Source organism: Urocitellus parryii, chromosome 4 (genome assembly GCF_045843805.1).
Source record: "Urocitellus parryii isolate mUroPar1 chromosome 4, mUroPar1.hap1, whole genome shotgun sequence".
In the NCBI taxonomy this organism is placed as follows: Eukaryota; Metazoa; Chordata; class Mammalia; order Rodentia; family Sciuridae; genus Urocitellus; species Urocitellus parryii.
Genome location: NC_135534.1, coordinates 95,583,495 through 95,601,509, shown reverse-complemented (window position 1 = coordinate 95,601,509; position 18,015 = coordinate 95,583,495).

The window sequence follows — 18,015 nt, the reverse complement described above, 5'->3', positions numbered from 1 at the left end:
TAGTAATTTGAAAGGACTACTGTACTGGGTGGTAGCTGTTGTCAGGTGAGGTGTGGCTGGAGAAGGTGGGTCACTGGGGGCATGCCCTTTGGGAATATAACTTGTCCCTCTGGCTCTTGCTTCTTTCTCCTTGTTTCTTGGCTACTGTGAAGTAAGCAGCTTTCCTCCATCCAGTCCTTCTGCCATAATACTTTGCCTCATCTTGGACCCAGAGCAAAGGAGTCAGCCAACCAAGGGCTGGATGTATGATCTGAAAATAAACTTTTCCACCTCTGAGTTGTTCTACTCAGGCATTTTAGCCACAATGATGAAAACCTAACTAATACACAATGGTAGAAAGTGGGATAATTTTTACTTTTTATTTATTTAGAAAATGTAAGTCCCCTATAATCAAATCTCTTCTACGTTGTAAAATATCTACTGTTAACTGGTTGCCTGTTTTTTCTTCTTTGTTTTCTGTGTATACATGAAAGGATATATAAAGGAGTTTCTCAAATGTGGTCATGACATCACTTCATCAAAATAAACTAGGATGCTTTTTATAAAAGCAGATTTCCAAACTCCATTCTCTGAAGATTGAGATTTCATAGGTCAGGAGTTAGGTCCAAATCTGCATTTTTCAAAAGCATCTTAGGCAACCTATATCTGCAGTACTAATAGCCAAGAACCCCTTGTATAGTGCTTAAGAGTATGTGCTTTAAAATCAATCATGACCCTCCACTTAGGAGCTGAGACCTTGGGTGCATTACTTAATATTACTGAGTTTTAGTATCCTCATCTGTATAATTAGGATAAAAGTAGCATCTATGGCATAGAGTTATTGTAAGAATTAAATATGACAATATATGTAAAGCATAATAGAGCTAACATGTATAATGCCTATTATATGTCAGGCATGGTTCTATGCACTTTATGTAAATTAATACATTTGATGCTACGTTTTAGCCTCTCCTTGTCCAGACTATTATTTGAACTTCACATGTAAGAAGAGTCAGAAGTGCTGATAGAAATGATCCAGTAGAAGGGGTTGGGAATGTAGTTCAGTGGTAGGGTGCTTGCTTAGCATACAAGAGTCCCTGGATTCAATCCCCAGAAACACTCTCCCCCATCATCAAAGAGCCAGTAGAAGGGAAAAAAAGATTTTGCAGATATATAAGGGTGGGGAAATTTGCTAGGACCCTGTCCTTGATATAGAAAGAGGATGGTACTTAGTGTACAAATGAAAAGAGATTCACATTTACTAGAACCACAGAGTCACACAAAGTAGTAAGGATGGACACAAGATAGTAGATGGGCTATTGGAAGTGAATATTTCTCTCTCTCTCTCTCCCCCTTCCCTTCCCTTCCTTATATCTTTCCTCCTCTCCCTCCATAGATACTGTAAAGCTTTTATTTATAGAATTTAATGTTAAGCTGGGTTTGGTGGCATACACCTGTAATCCAGCATCTTGGGAAGCTGAGGCAGGAGGATTGTGAGTTCAAAGCCAGCCTCAGCAACTTAGTGAGACCCTGTCTCAAAAAAAAAAAAAAAAGTGAGAACCAAAACAAACAAACAAACAAACAAAAACAAAACAAAACAAACAAAAAAACCACCACCCCAAACAGGCTGGGGATGTGGCTCCATGGTTAAGCACCTCTGGCTCAATCCCTAATTACCTTCTCCCCTTCCAAAAACAAACAAATAAATAAATAAGGTCAAAGTTTTAACACAAAGACTGCATGCATGGTTCCAACTTATCTTTGTTGAAACTAGTGATTGCATTTCACCTGCTTCTGGAGTTTTAATAGGTTCTAGGTTTGAAAGAATTTCTTTCTTGACATCACTCCCATCTCCATATATATTTCCTCTCTGCCTGAGCCAGACTGGCTTATTGTCAAGCCCTTGAACCTCGGGTGCTGCTTCATTTTCTCTCTTGACCTGGTATAATATCCTGATTTTTTCATTTGGTAGCTCTTGTTGGGCTTCAGAAAAACCCAGTCTCAACAGAAAGGAGGACTCTTAACTACCTTCTTATCTTTGTAGATTTGGGTTTGATATTGCTTTTGAACTTATAGTTCACATGGCTGAATCTCAGTGAGAAAGAATTAAAATGCAAGAATACCACCTCACCTGGCACAGTTCTGTGTGTAGAAAGCAGACAAGGTGCATCAAAAGTTTTTTTGTTTTTGTTTTTGTGCTGGGGATGGAACCCAGGGCCTCATGCATGCCAGGCAGGAGCTCTACCACTGAGCTCCATCCCCAGCACAAAAGTTCTTTGATTGAAGATCAAAGATAATGAGGATGTTGCAAGGTTTAAGAACAAAGGGAAAAAGGAGAAAATAGTAAATTGTTATCTACAATTGTGGGAGAGTAAAGGGACTGGAGAAATGTATTGTGATTCTTGTGCAGTTCTAAGTGCCAACTTGAGCCTAGCTGTTCCAAATTATAATTGAGACCATTCGACATAGATAAGAAAACTAAGATTCACTAGTTTAATAATATTTCTAAGATCTTACAATTTGTAAGTGGTAGGACCTATTTCATTTTGAAGCCATATCCAGCCACCCAAGTGCAGGCACCAGATATGTATAGAACAGGATGTACTTAACAAGGTTGAGGTTTTGTTGAGGGAAAAAGATGAAGGGAGTTGAGCATATATACAAGGGGAGTCAGGATGATGACTCACCATCAGAGTTAAGCTGAATTATGAGAGTGAAGAACTATAAAAAGATGGTAGGATCAAAGTACTTTATATGCAGGTAAGGATCTAAGGATTGTTGGAGTCATGAAACAAGAAGGACAGGGTGGGAAATATAGATGGGTAAAATGGAGCATAGGCTGTTAATTGGTGGCAGCCATTGGTAATGACTAAGGCCTAAGCTATGATCAAGGAAGAGAGTAGTTGAGGTAGGGTAAAGAACAGAAACTTGGAAATGAGGAGATCAGGGAACTGAGAAGCTAGGCATTTCATGTTCCTTTGGTGTAGAGTCATACTTCTTGACCTGCTTCTGATTTCAACAGAAGTTTTAGTGGGTATTCTATATTATATTAGTGCAGTCTCCTTAGCTTCCCACTTAAAAAGGGAACCTCTCCTTTCTGCCTTCACCTTAGAGTCTTCTCCAAAGCCCAGGAGGCTTTGAGGTTCATAGGCAAGTACAGCAAAACAAGAGGAAGAAAATGCTTCAGGGACCATCCCTCAAGCAGTAGGGTGAAAAAACAGTGAGTAAGGGACCTAGTCTCTAGTCTTTGATAGATAATATTGTGAGGCACTCAAATGATTCCCAAAGGTCTCAGTGTACTCATGTCCCCTTTGTCCATGGCATGACCCTGATGGTACACCATTAGAGAGACCTTTTCTCCTTCCCTACATTACTCTCCTTCCTTACTGCTTCCTGGATTATCTCCAAATAAGCCACTGGTACCCCAAATCCTTGTCTCAAACTCTGCTTTCAAGAGAAACCTTACTATATAACAAGCATGTTAATAATCCTCTACACAGATATTGAAATCACTAACAATTATATCAGAAATAGTGTTGGAAGAAAATGATAATGGAGTCAGGACCTACCTAAATTCATTAAACAATGAGGGCATATGATCTAGAGAGTTAGTATGTGTCTGAAACTAGGAGGGTTAACAGATGGTTATTCCATTAACAAAGACTCAAGATGAATGTTTTTAGTGAAGCAGGGAGGATGATGTGGAAATGGCGGTGGGAGCAAAGACACATGAACTCCAGACCCAGTGCTACATAGGCCATCGTGTGTGTGTGTGTGTGTGTGTGTGTGTGTGTGTGTGAGAGAGAGAGAGAGAGAGAGAGAGAGAGAGAGAGAGAGAGAGAACAGAGACTTTAGGGGGAAACAAATTTTACTTACAACAAGAAAGTAAAAGGACGTTAATAAGAGTTAACAAAGATAGAGTATTTACTACCTGTCCAGAGGCACAGAAATTATGAAAACATAGATGAAGTCAGAAGGGAGAATGTGCTTAGGTGTCCCTGAATGAAGGTGTCCTAAGGGTAATCTAGTCTTCTTTGGAGACTGATACAACAAGGATAAGGACATAATGAGTTTTGCCTAACATTGGAAAAGTAGATAGGGGTGTGTGTGTGTGTGTGTGTGTGTGTTGTAGCAGGGAGGGTTGCTCATCTCACAAGAAAAGAACTGAGTTTTCTACAATGAAAACTATGCTAAAGAAAGAAATCAAAGAAGACCTTAGAAGATGGAAAGATCTACCTTGCTCTTGGATAGGCAGAAATAATATCGTACCAAAAGCACTATACTGATTTAATGCAATTCCAATCAAAATCCCAATGGCATTCCTCGTAGAACTAGAAAAAGCAGTCATGAAATTCATCTGGAAAAATAAGAGACCCAGAATAGATAAATCAATCCTCAGCAAGAAGAGTGAAGCAGGTGGCATCACTATACCAGACCTTAAACTATACTACAGACCAATAGTAACAAAAACATCATGTTATTGGCACCAAATTAGATTTGTAGATCAATGGTACAGAATAGAGGACACAAGAAACTAACCTACATAATTACAGTTATCTTATATTAGACAAAGGTGCCAAAAACATACATTGGAGAAAAGATAACCTCATCAACAAATGGTGCTGGGAAAACTGGAAATCCATATGCAACAAAATGAAATTAAACCCCTATCTCTCACCATGCATGAAACTCAAAGTGGATTAAGGACCTAGGAATTAAACCAGAGACACTATGCCTAATAGAAGCAAAAGTAGGCCTCAATCTCCATCATATGGGATTAGGCCCTGACTTCCTTATAAAGAATCTTATAGCTCAAGAATTAAAATCAAGTATCAACAAGTGGGATGGTTTCAAACTCAAAAGCTTCTTCTCAGCAAAAGAAACAATCAGTGAGGTGAATAGAGAGCCTACATTTGGGGAGCAAATTTTTACCACCTGCACATCAGATAGCACTAATCTCTACGATATATAAAGAACTCAAAAATCTTAACACCAAAACAACAGATAATCCAATCAATAAATGGGCCAAGGAATTGAACAGATACTTCTCAGAAGATGACATACAATTAATCAACAAATATATGAAAAAATGTTCAACACCTCTAGCAATTAGAGAAATGCAAATCAAAACTACTCTAAGATTTCATTTCACTACAGTGAGAATGGCAGCTATTAAGAATACAAACAATAAGTGTTGACGAGGATGTGGGGGAAAATGCACACTCATACATTGCTAATGGGACTACAAATTGGTGCAGCCAATCTGGAAAGTGGTATGGAGATTCCTTGGAAAATTGGGAAATGGAACCACCATTTGACCCAGCTATCCCACTCCTTGGTCTATACCCAAAGGACTTAAAAACAGCATACTACAGGAACACTGCCACATCAATATTCATAGCAGCACAATTCACAATAGCTAAACTGTGGAAGCAACCTAGATGCCCTTCAGTAGATTACTGTATAAAGAAAATGTGGTATATATACACAGTGGAATATTACTCAGCAATAAAAGAGAATAAAATCATGGCATTTTTCAGGTAAAATAGATGGAGTTGGAGAATATAATACAAAGTAATATTAGCCAATCCCAAAAATATGAATGCCGAATGTTTTCTCTGATATAAGGATGTTGATTCGTGATGGGTTGGGCAGAGAGCGTTGGAAGATTAGATGAACAATAGATAGGGTATGGGGGTAGGAGGGGAAGGGAGGAGGTATGGGGGTAGGAAAGATGGTGGAATGAGATGGACATCACCACCCTAAGTACATGTATGAAGACACAAATGGTGTAACTCTACTTTGTGTACCACAAGAGATATGAAAAAATTGAACTCTATATGAGTAATATGAATTGTACTGCATTCTGCTGTCATATATAACAAATTAGAATAAATAAAAATTTAAAAAAATACTGAGTTCTAGGGTCCCCTCTTCTTTGCTGCAGCCAAAAGTGTGAAAGCTAGAAAAGGCACTCTTTTTTAAAAAAATTTTCATATATTTTATTGGTGCATTATAGTTGTACGTAATGGTGGGATTTGTGTGACATATTATATATTCACACAATATAACAATAGAATTTGATCAATATCATTCCCCAATATTTCCCCTTTCTGGGAAGGATACTATTACTCCAAAATTCACAGGTTTCTTGGATTTCTCCTGATCCTCGCTAGATGAGGAAACCCAGTGAGAGCATATTCTTGTTTGGAATACTGAGAGTTCTGTGGAACAAATTTTAATGACTAGCTTAGGGTTAGGCTCCTCAAAGTAACCGTTGAATAGTCATCCATTCTTTAAAGGTTCCTCATTAACAACTGTTAACCAATGCCCAAAGCTGATGCTTCAGTTACATTTTCTAGACAAGGATGAATTTAATAATGTAGACCTTATAATATTCTGTTTATGTAACAGGAAACAACCCCCAAATGCTGAAAAGTGGCACAAGTACCTAAAGATTGAAAATATTACAAAACAACATCTTCATACCCCAACATTATCAATTCTTGAAAAACCAGTTATTAGGTATATAATTTTTAAAACAAACATTTTAAACAACCTATTGGGTTGGGTTGACCACCTTGCACCTATGAACCTCCTTGTTGTCCAATTATCTTCCACAATAGTGTAGTCGACTGACAGAACTGAGACTAGATACAGGCTTTTTAAAATAATTTTAATATTTATTTTAAAATTTTCGGTGGACATAACATCTTTGTTTGTATGTGGTGCCAAGGATCGAACCCAGGCTGCACACATGCCAGACGAGCGTGCTGCCGCTTGAGCCACATCCCCAGCCCTAGATATGGGCTTTCTTAATTATGACTGAATGCTCATCTTGTTTGAAGGATGGTTTCAGAGAAAAACATCAAAGAAAACAGAAGCAAAAATGCTCTGGGCATGATTCTCTTCTCCTGCCAGGCAGAACTGTCTCTTTCAGACTTGATTCTTCTGATCTCCTCTGTGATTTCTTCACCAAAGACAGACTCTGGTTCCTCTCTGTCCTTGGTCCACATCTGTGGACCTCCCCTGCCTTACTCTCAAGATGTACCCTAATTCTCTTCCCACGGGAGAGGTGTGGTTAAACTTGAGATGGTTCTAGGTTGTCTGATATTTCTTTTGGACCTCTTTGTTTATCCTTTGACCTATTTGCTTCAGTGCCTAAATCAGGCTTACCCCTCGTCCTTTCCTGGTACAGTAAATAAATTATCAAGCAGCTAGAACTTCTCCACAGAAAGAGGAGGCAAGGCACAGATTTTAAGGCCATGTTCTTTACCCTTTCCACATCCTCCAGTGGCCATTCATGGGTTTGCAGCAGCTGAGATGAAGCATGTTTAAACTATCAATTTCTCCCTCATTGGTGTAACAAGTCCAGCAGCAGGAGCTGTCTTGTGAGGTCACGTTGACTTGGTCTAAAGGGGATTTCAGACAGATTCACACACACACACCACTTCTAATACTTGTTTCATTATCCATAATTGCACAAATAATTATTCAATTTTCCAATACCAGAGAAAAACAAACAATGTTAACTTGTCTAATTAGCACTAACACACACACACACACACACACACACACACACACTCACTCTCTCTCTCTCACACATACACACACACACACAAATTAGCATCTGTTGATCAATTACAACACTATTCATGCTATCATTTGGAGACTTTGTCTAATTAGAATTTTCTTTTTAAATTCCATAATAATTTTATGCAAGCTACTATCATTTAAAAGCTTTATCCAATTTTCAAATTCAGTTCAGACAATTTACAAGGATGGACTATAGGAAAATAATATTTTAGTAATAGGATTTAGAGATTTACTTTCTAAATGAAACTCAATTTCTCCATTGAATTAAATCTGAAGTAAATTCTATGAGGTCTTTTTACTGTGCCAAAGCTATCCAGTAGTTATAGTACAAAGACTGTATCCTGGGCTGGCATGCGTGCGGCCCGGGTTCGATCCTCAGCACCACATACAAACAACGATGTTGTGTGTGCCGAAAACTAAAAAATAAATATTAAAAAATTCTCTCTCTCTGTCTCTTAAAAAACAAAGAATGTATCCTGTGTTTTTTGCTTAGTAAACTATTTATTACTTATAAAATTAAAACATTCCCAGGCTTCACAAGTGTAGGCAATGAGGTCACATCAACGTTAATAGCTAAATGTTCCCACTTTTTGCGAGCTTCCACTTCGGCCCCCTCACTTTTTATATTGGTTTGTTAATCTCTAGAACCTGCTTCAATTTTGAAGCAGGATCAGTTCTGCTTGTGTTCTTCAGCTCCATTAAGCTTCGTCATTTAGCCAGCTATATACAATGTATTGGTGATTTCAGAGAATATAATTAGAAATGCTAATTATAAGCCAATTGAGAACAAGCTTAAGAGAACAAATAGGGCTTAAAATATTTACATTGAAGTAGTAAAGCCATATGAGAGAATATATCTTGAAAGGGAAGCCAGGTGGTCAATTTTTCTCTCTCATTAAACTTGCTCACTGTGTCATGTGTAGGACTGCAAGAGAAAACAGACTTCCCTTCCACTCCTGCAGTTTAGAAGGGGCCATAACTTGAACCTGACTACTAGACACACACAAAAAAAATCAGCTCCAACAACAGGAACATCCCGTTGCACTTACCTTTGATACTTCTTCCAAATTAATCAGTGTATTCAATAAAATTCCAACAAAATACTTTGATAATCTTCTTCTTCTTTTTTTACAGAAAGTGATGAGTCAATTAAAAATGCATTTGGGAGGTACAATGTGGAAGAACAACAAAAAATAATATTTTAAAAAAGGACTTGCCCAACTACAAGCCAACACATACTGCCAGCTTCAGCAATTTAGTGAAGACCAAAGCAACTTAGTGAGACCTTGTCACACACACACAAAAAAAAGTGTGGGGTGGGGGTGGGAGGAATGGGGATATCGCCCTGTGAAAGAGTGCCCCTGGGTTCAATCCCCAGTACCAAAAAAGAAAAAAAAAAAAAAAAGAGCTGGACAAGATAAGGGAGGAAAGAGACTGTGATCTAAAAGGAGTGCCAAGACTGTCCACATGTGCTGGTAGATTATGCATGCCATGGATTTCTGAAGGTGCTTGGCCAGCAGGACAATGTATAAGTTTGAACAAGGGAAAATTTTATTGATTTGGGAACATTCTCAGAAATATTAGATTTAACACTCTGGCAAGAACCCCAGAAGACAGCACCAACTTTCTCCCAGCATGCCTTCTGACAACATAGAAACCAGGTGTCCACATTAAAATGAACTTGTAATGCTAGAACTGCTATGATGAATAGTAGAAGACAGTTAAAAAGTAAGAGAAGTGAGCATGGTAAATGGATATACATGTAAAGTGGAAATTCTCCAGATTACGTATTGCAGAAAGGCCTAGAGGATACATCATTTACCTAGACAATAAGGAATGTCCTGGTAAGGGAAGTATCTGTATCATTCATCAAGGCAGTCAGTTGTGGCTTTCCTCTGTAGGTGGGAGCTTATGATAGGACAGGTTGTGATAGAATTGGGCTTTCTGATAGGAAAGGAAAACAAAAAAAAAAAAAAAAAAAAAAAAACAGGCTAGGTGGCGACACATCAATCATAATGTATGTCAAGGTCCGGGGCATAAGAGGTGATGAATCTGCAGTTATGGAGATCATTGAATGTGGCATCTGTATGGCTAGTTTTGAAAAACTGAATATTGACAAATTATATGTATGTATGGAGTAAAAAATGATGCTACATGTATTAAAATATGGATTGACTGAACCAAGGTAATCAACACATGCATCACTTCAAATACTTCTCATTTATTCCTTCTAACTGAAACATTGTATCCTTTACCAAAATCTTTCCATTTCCCCAACCCCTAACCTCTGGTAACCATCATTCCTTGCTTGGTTTCTATGGCTTTTATTGTTTTAGATTTCACATATAAAAAGAATATGCAGTATTTGTCATTCTGTGTCTGTTGTATTTCACTTAGCATGATGTCTTCCAGGGTTATATGATGGATAATATTTTATGTGCAGCTTGGCTGGGCCACGAGGTGCCTGAATATTTAGTCAATCATTATGCTGGGTGTCTCTTTGAGAGTGTCTTTGGATGAGATTAACATTTAAATTGGTGTACTTTGAGTAAAGCAGATTACCCTCCGTAACGTGAGTGGGCCTCATCCAAGCAGTTGAAGACCTGAATAGGACAAAATGACTTCCTTCCCCAAGAAAGAGGGAATTCTCCAGAAGACTACCTTGGGACTTTATTTGCAACATTGGCTCTTTTTGTTTTAATGGCAAATAGCCTTTGGAGTCTGGCTGTAGCATCAGTTCTCTTAGTCTACTGTGTGCCAACCCACCTTGAAGATTTTGGACTTGTCAGCCCCCATGTGAAAGTTGAAGTTTCAATTGGTTCATATGAGCCAATCCCAAAAATACATATCTTTATATATAAACATTCTATTGGCTCTGCCTTCCTGAAGAACCCTATCTGTATTGTATCTTTTATAAAATAGGTGGGCAGCCAAACTGGCATACTCAATCTATATCATCTAAAGAAATCAAGAATGTATGATCAGAAATGTATTAGTTTTCTGTTGCTATAAAAAATACCTGAGATAATTAACTTAGAAATGTTTATTTTGGCTCACAATTTTGGAGGTTCTAGTCTAAGATCAGGCAGACCTATTGCTTTGGGACTCCTGTGGGCATTCCAGATGGTAAAATTAAGAAGTGCATGGCAGAAGTTATTTCATGGTCAGGAAGCAAGAGAGAGAAGAGCCAGGTGGCCTGCATGGTGGCGAACTCCTATAATCCCAATGGCTTGGAAGGCTGAGGAAGGATGATTGCAAGCTCAAAGCCAGCCTCAGCAACCTAGTGAGGTCCTACAGCAACTTTTTTACATTACAAAATGTAAAAAAGATCTGGGAATGTGGCTCACTGGTTAAGCACCACTGGGCTCAATCCCTGGTACTTAAAAAAAAAAAGGAAGAAGAAGAAGAAGAAAAAGAAAAGCTGATATCCCATAATACCCGTCAAAGTCTTGCCCCCAGTAGCATAAAGACCTCCTCCTATGTAGGGGTTCTGTGTTTGGGATTGGGGTCTCTGATAAACTTCATGATTGTGGCATGCTTGGTGGCTAGGAAGTTTCTGTGCAAAGGCCCACAATGCCTGGCTGCTTGGAAACTTGTGTGTAAAGACACAGGATGCCTGGCTGCTGTAGGGATGTCCCTCACCAGGAAGCTCTGTGTTAAAAGAGTTTTATCAGCTTCACCTTCAGCTCAGGCACACAGCTCCTGGGAATATTAGAAAACCACAATGTTTCACTGAACCTAAATCTGTCCACATAACAGTAACTTTATACAATGGACTTTCTTGAGAGCTACACAAGGCTCCTAACATTGCATATTGCAACTTAATATGTAACTGAGGAATATGCTGCATAATGTTGCTAAGTCTGTAACCTGTCCAGTAATACAATGAACAATATGTACTAATGATGCCAATGACCTAAGTAACCTTTTTAAAATATTTTTTAAATTTCTGATGGAATAGTATTTTATTCATTTATTCGTATGTTGTGCTGAGAATCAAACCCAGTGCCTCACACATGCTAGGCAAGTGCTCTATCACTAGGCCACAACCCAATAAAGCTTGGCAGTTTGGCCTCTCTACCATTCTGCCATCTTTCTTTCCTGCCTCTGCATCTGGTCTCTGTGTCTCCCTTTTTGTTTTTCCTTACCCTCCTAAGTTTCCCAATAGCATCATCTGGGAATCCAGGCTTTAAAACGTGGGCCTTTGGGGAACACACAACATCCAAACTATAGCAAAGAGACTGACAGCAGTCATCAATTTTTTTTGCAATTAAAATAGTTTTCAGATCCAGAGCCTATGGACTTTTGGGACCCCAGGAGGGAAAACCTTACAGTACCTCAGCAAATATACAAAGCCATGTTTTCTCCATCCCTTACCAAAGAGACCTACAGTCATTTTCTATATACTGGGGAAAGGAGTATACTCAAATATTTTTTAAAAAATATCAGAGGCTTGAAGTGTCATTATAGTTCTACTGTTAGGAATGGGGGTATTTAGAGACCAGATAATAAATGACATCCTTGCTTAGGTTCAGCTAACAATGGGTCCAATGCATCTACAGACTCGTCTCGTGGTCATTTACCCAGTTCTCAAATTTATGATTGAACTAGACATACTTGGTAGTTGGGCACAATTCCCATATTGAATCATTAGCCTGTGGGAGAAGACAAAGAAGTAGGCTCTGAAAATGCACATCTTCCTGGCCAAAATAACAAATATTATATTCTGGGGAAGATGGTAGATATTAAAGCTACTTTAAAGATTTTAGGATTCAGGAGTGGCAATCCTCATCACAACTCCATTTAATTTACCAGTCTGACCCCTGAAAACATTAGACATGACAATAAACTATCAAGCTCGACCAAATGCATCACTAGTAGCACAAGTTTTAATACCAGTTGAGGTGTAGTATCTTTGCTAGAGTAGATTAACATGGTCCAAGATTTATGGCATGTGGTCTTTGACTTGTTAAATACATTCTTTCCTATCCCTGTCACAAAAGCGTATTCAAAGCAGTTTGCCTACTAATGAAATGGACAACAGCAAAAATTTACAATTTTGCCTTAGGGCTGTTATTTCTCCTCTACTTTGTCATACTATAGTCAAAGAAACCTGCACTATTTTAATATCCTGCCCAATTATATTGTTAAACAACACCACATTAGTCAGGTAGCTATTATGATGGAAGTCTTCATAACGACACATATACTTCAGAAACAAACATTCAGGAACTCCCAAAAGAGTAAAAATTTTAGGGATCAAGTGATCAGGTGCATGCTGCAGGATATTCTATCTAAAGTAAAGAGTTAATTGTTGTATCCTATACTTCCCATCATGAGTTCTGAAGGCAAATTAATCTACACTAGATGACACTGCTCTGATCTGTGTACCAGGCTTCTTGAAAAGGAAAGGGATTGGTAAGGAAGTTCATTCAGATTGTGGTGGAAGTGGCCTTGCTGCTTAGACCAAACAATCAGCATCTGATGTATTGGTGGTGAGAAAAACCCTTGTGGAGTTAATGGCAAGACCCAGGGCAGAATCACAAATAGCCCCAGGTTTATGGGTCATAGTCATTCCAGCTCTAGTGGGGAATTATGTACCTTTTTATAAACAATTCCTGACATGCCATTAGACACTGGTAGAGGTAAAGAGCCTGATGATGAAGCACTAAATGACCATGTGGCAATTGCCCTTCCTGAGTTGGTTTCCATTGGTGCCACCAAACACACAACACTTTCATGAGATGGAATTAATACATTCGGGATCACAAGCCACACCAGAATCACAAGCAAGCTGTGTATTCAGGAAACTTGGATCACAATAGTGTTGAATGTACCTTCTTCCTTACATACTTGTGGCCACATGACCAACTGATGAAGGAGAACAAAGCCAAGCTTGACTCATAATGGTTTGACTCAATGTGTGTGTACAGGCTAAACAGGGACAGCAGTTGCACCAAAGCCTTGAAAGGCAATGGTCAAGAGTGATCTGATCTGCCCAATGGACAGAGCTTTGTGTGGTGTGTTTGACAATGTTTCTCTCCTTGCCCAAGTCCTCTGAGCCAGACTAGGTTCCATCTTGAACACATTCTAGAGTCCAGTTTTAGTAAGAAGCCTGCCAAGTCAGTATGAACATAATCCCTCAATGCAACCTTGATTTCTGATCACTCTCCATATCTTCTCATACTTCTCATGCTCCATCATCCCCCTGGGTGCTGTCAAGCCTTAAGCAGAATCTTCCCAAATGCCTGGTATTTTTGTTAGTAATTTTCCATTCATTGTCACCCCTGTCCCCTGCTCCTCAGATAAAAATTCATACTTTTTCTTGCAGAATTTGAAATTAAGCCTACTTCTATAGTGAGGTTTCTATTCTCGTATTGCAATATTTCCTGAGTAAAATCTGTTTTTACCAGTTTACTGCCCAGCTCTGATTTTTCTTTGACATCTTGGTCATTCATTTTGTGGGGGAAAGAGAAATGGCATAAAGTTAGAATATACATTATTTCATATGGAAGAAAGTTTTATTAAAATGCTACTGCTACTTTGAAAACATTATATGAATGAAAAGAAGCTAGTCACAAAAGGCCACATATTATATGATTCCATTTATCTGGAATGTTCACATAGGCAAACATGCAAATACAGAAAATAGTAGTAGTTGATTAGGACGCAGTTGTTGTTGGGGGAGGGGTATTGAATGATAACTAAAGGGCACAGGAATTTCTTTTTCAGGTAATAATAATGTTCTAGAATTGTGGTGATAGCTTGCATAACGGAATATAGTAAAAAAAACATTGAATTGTACATTCTAAATGGCTGAATTTTATGACATGTAACTTATATCAATAAAGCTGTTACCAAAAAAATCTTTTAAAAAACAAGGCTATTGATAATAATTTTATGTAAATTAAAAAGTCTAATCCTCTGACCCACAGTCCTCACTACCTTAGGTTCATGCACACTCTCCCTGTATTTACAGCACTGCTGTTGGGACATGCCACATTCATTCTAGCACCTGTCCCATTGCTCAGATGCTGTTGTTGATCATCAGCAATCCCCTAAAAGTGTATCATCTTCTCTGTGTGCTTTAAGGCAATATTAAAGCTTTTTTTTTCTGATAAATATCAGACCATTTCAAAGAGTCATGACCATTTGAAATGAACTAGCAAGATAGCCATTACCAACAATTCTGCCTAACCATGGAGATGAAAACTGGCTTCTTGACAACTTGATAGTTATATTATTATTAAAAACAGAAGAAAAATAAGAGGACATTTATCAAGTGCTTACTATGTATCAAGCACTAATGGTAAATAAACATTTACATGTGTAATTAGTTTTATGTGCAGGGGTATGAACATTTCCTGTGTGATTTAACAATTTGATTCAAAATTTAATTAGTTTCTGTTATGTGTAAAGCTGAAGCATGACAAAGATGAACCAACTAGAGATCACAAATTTTAAAATATCTATTAGTTCAAGGCCATCATCCTTTTCTGCAATTCAAAATCCAAAATGCTCTAATTTTTTTGTAACTCATTTGATAGCAAAAATCTGACCTGACCTGATGATAGATTGCTTATAGACTTATCTCTTCTAGTGTGAATACTAGCCATTTTGCTGTGTAAATATTGTTTGATAATGGGGCTCTGCCACATACCCACCATTGAATAATGCAATATATATGAAATTGCAAATTTTGAATTGATTCTCATTTGTATTTCATTTGTGAACACACATACACAAGTGCAACTGCAGTTAAAGTAGTTGCTTCTGTTTTAAAATACTATTGTAGGTGAATTGCTAAGAATGAATAATGTAACAATCTTACTCTCATTCTTCTTATTCATAATTTAAAGTCAAATAAGATTAATAACATACTTCAAAAATTTATGCCAAATCTTACTTCTCCTGGCTGTCATCCTGAAAAAAAATGCCAAGAAATGATGATAGCAAAACATGTTTATTCCTCCATGGAATGTATAAATTAAAACCAAGTATGTGGAACTCACATTTAATAGGATTAATTCAACACATTAACCATCAATTAGCAATCACTGAATGTTACATAGATAAGACAATGTATTAGGCACTACTTTTTAAAAAGACAAAAAATTTACCCAGAGAGATAACAAGGTACACTTATTTTTAATATATCTTTCAAATTTCTTCTCATAATTTTCTACCATGGTTATGTGCAATAAATGAACTAGACTGTGTAATGATTGATACAGATTGTCACAGCTCATCACTCTTGTGTCTACTTGCATCAGTTATTAACTTTATAGAAATAACAGGTCATGCAGCAGTTCACTCAGGTTTGGGAAAAATAGTGCTAGGTATTTCAAGACCAGGTGAAGATCAATTGTTCAGGAGTTTGGTGAAAACATTGGGAATGTATTCTACTATTTTAAAATACAAAGGATCTAACTCTAAAGGCTTTATAGTCTTATATTTCTTTCCCTAAAGATTATATATTTCATTTGCATTTCCAAGCTAAATCTTTCTAGGCAGTTAGTGGGAAACAAATGAATATGCTTATAAAATGGTTGTTTAGTCTTCCTAGTCCTCCTCACTGAAACAGACTTAAATTACTGAAATTCAGTGCACTCTTTGAAGTTAATGGAAGTTTTGTTCTTAATTGAGTAAAGGGCAGTATAAAAACAGATTAAAATATTAAAATACTCTCAAAATGATTTTAGTAATCCATAGATTCATTTTTTAATGATGAAAAGTTTGCTAAAAAGACTTTGTTCTAATAAAGTTATCTTAACCATAATATAAAAGATGGTTTTTCAGTTGCCACACACAAAAAAAATCCTGGAGTGCTTCAGACTTCTAGAATCCTAAACTCCATCTTCCAGGCTCAAGAAATCTTGTTTGCTACTATTATGCATATAAAGGCCACATTTAAAAGCATTCTGATTACTTAAACATTTTGGTTTAAAGCTTACTATTTAATGAATCATCACATCACTACATGCACTCAAGGTGTTAATGCAGCTCAAGATGAGTAATTTCTATTATGGAAAAGGTTACTATACAATTAGATAGTTTTTCATTTCTTTTTAAAAATTACTATTTAGTAATTAGTTACATCATTAGCTTTAAATTTTAAATGAGCTAAAAGTTAATTTTAAATGAAGTAATTTTAAATAAATCAAGAATAAGTGATTACTAAGGAACTTAAAAAATTTTTACTATTTTTGGAATTATTATCCATATTTTCCACAGTAATGTATAAAAAATAGGTCAGCTATTATATATATATATATATATATATATATATATATAAATGGATAAAGATATCTGGCTAAGGGTATACAGGTGTTTGGCAATCTTGTTTAAGAACTCAGATCTTTGCAGTCATTATTCGCTGTACTATGGTTTTATCACAAACAGCTTCTCTAAAATATAAAAATGATTTAACCCAAATTTAGAAGTTTGTTGATTCCATCTGATTATATTTCCCCTTTCCTCACATTCCTCAACAACCAGCCATGTGCACATGCATACTCATGTGAGTACATGCATTCAGGCATGTGTACACACTCACACACACTAACTCACCCCCCCCCCCAAGCATGGTAATCAAGATGTTAGGAGACCAGAGTGCTAGGCTTGCTTCTACTTATTCAAATATTAAATTTTTGGGTTCTGCTTTCCCAATTGTTTCTCCTAGTTTCTTAATTCTGTTCTAAATCTTGGAACACATCAAATCCTTCAGCCTGAATAATTAGTCTCATCCAACATAAATATTATAAAGGGTGTCCACTGAAAGTTAAGTCACATTTTATGTTATAGCTGTTTAACTTTACAAGTAGGCACAGGTGACTATACTTTAAATTGCTGTTAGATACCTAGTAGTTGAGCTTATGCCATTTTGGACTGATGGAAAATTTTAAGATTTAAAATTGTAATAGTAAAAATAGTCTACTTCACATTTTGGGCGACAAATATTTCTCATCTGGTCAATTATGGTATGATTCACTCATGTGAAATCAATTTAATAATATAAAAAAAGTTGACAATGTAAATATTTAAAATTTTATAGCGACATAATTTATATTCTTCTATTCATAAACACTATTGAAAATACATACAAGAACCTAGAAAATGTACAAGTATTTGAAAATACAATTAAATATCCACTTCAAAGATACACAAAAAACACATTCAAATGTGACTTTTGATTGAATTAATTCTCTGGGGACTTCCTTCCCTATCATTTCTGCTTTGGAGGAATAGTGGTTCAGGGTAAAAGGGCAGAAGATAAGCTTCAACCAAGAAATCCCCCAGGTCCATGAAAACATGTACCTTCTTTTGCCCCTTCTGAACACACATAAAAGGAAAGATGATAAAAAATTCTCATCCACTGTAAATATACTGGTATGCCCATGAGCAGTCAACATCAACCTCACATTTGTGAATGCTTTCTCT